Source organism: Pieris napi, chromosome 8, assembly GCF_905475465.1.
Source record: "Pieris napi chromosome 8, ilPieNapi1.2, whole genome shotgun sequence".
NCBI lineage: Eukaryota > Metazoa > Arthropoda > Insecta > Lepidoptera > Pieridae > Pieris > Pieris napi.
The window spans coordinates 7,008,369-7,009,455 of NC_062241.1; positions in this window are offsets into that span (position 1 = coordinate 7,008,369).

Sequence of the window (1,087 nt, forward strand, 5' to 3'; positions counted from 1 at the left end):
TTTCACTTTTATAATGTTATTATAACACTGTAATGAAACACTGATCACACAAAAATCCTTCCAACTATTCCTTATCGCTTAGGAATGTGAGCATCTATTGTTCTCACTGTTCGCCAACTATTGAACAATAGCGATGTTATCCGGTTCGATTTTGGACCATATGTTAAGGAGTTATAGTTGAGAATTGATCACTAATTGATTGAGGGTCTTGAAATTAAATAAACTGCAATAATAACACGTGCGAATCGTATGACACTTTTATTTTAACTAAGTAAGAGTAGTGGACTGTATATACATATTTGGACAAACGTAGAGTTCTTTATAAATATGCAATGTTTCTACTCGTCGATAGATGGCACTTCGCGTCGCAATTCAAGTGACAAAAACCAACATGGTTAGGGAATTATAATTATATTTTCTATATATCTTCTTAAGATCCCGATATACAACGACCTTCACCGAGATGCTTATTTAATGAAACGTATTTTATATTTAATTTAATATGTCAATAAATATAATCCGTATGGGTTGCCTAGCAAATTTCAGTCCAGAGTATGTTTAATTAATGTTTAAAAAAAAAAATTTTTTTAAACCACTCAGACCATTAGTAAAAAAAGATTTTTAGTAACAATAAAATGTTTAAAATTTAAAAAGTTTTCCAATTTTCGTTGATGTTAAAGGACTGTCCCATACTAAATAAATATATCATAGTATGAGGTACCGGAGCTCCTGTATTCTCTAGGCGGGACAGATGGCTTCCAGAGTAGAAGACGAGCCTGTTCAGACTTGAGCAGCATTTAGTTAAGCTGCAGGTCTTCCAGCTTTGATCGCTCTAAAATGATGGATCCCTTGCAAGGGGGTTGCTCTTTAACTAGTATACATACCTAATCAGTCGAAATACGTCATAATACCGAAAGAATCCTAATTCTGGTCACGTTCGAGCCGCGAGTATTACGCGAAGCCTCCGCGGGTTTAACTGAACTCGTGAAAAAATAACGCACAAAATATGCTCTCAAATTACGTAATATAGAAAATATTGCTATTTTTACCCTACGTTCGTGGCAGATTTAACCGGAAGTTTAACTTT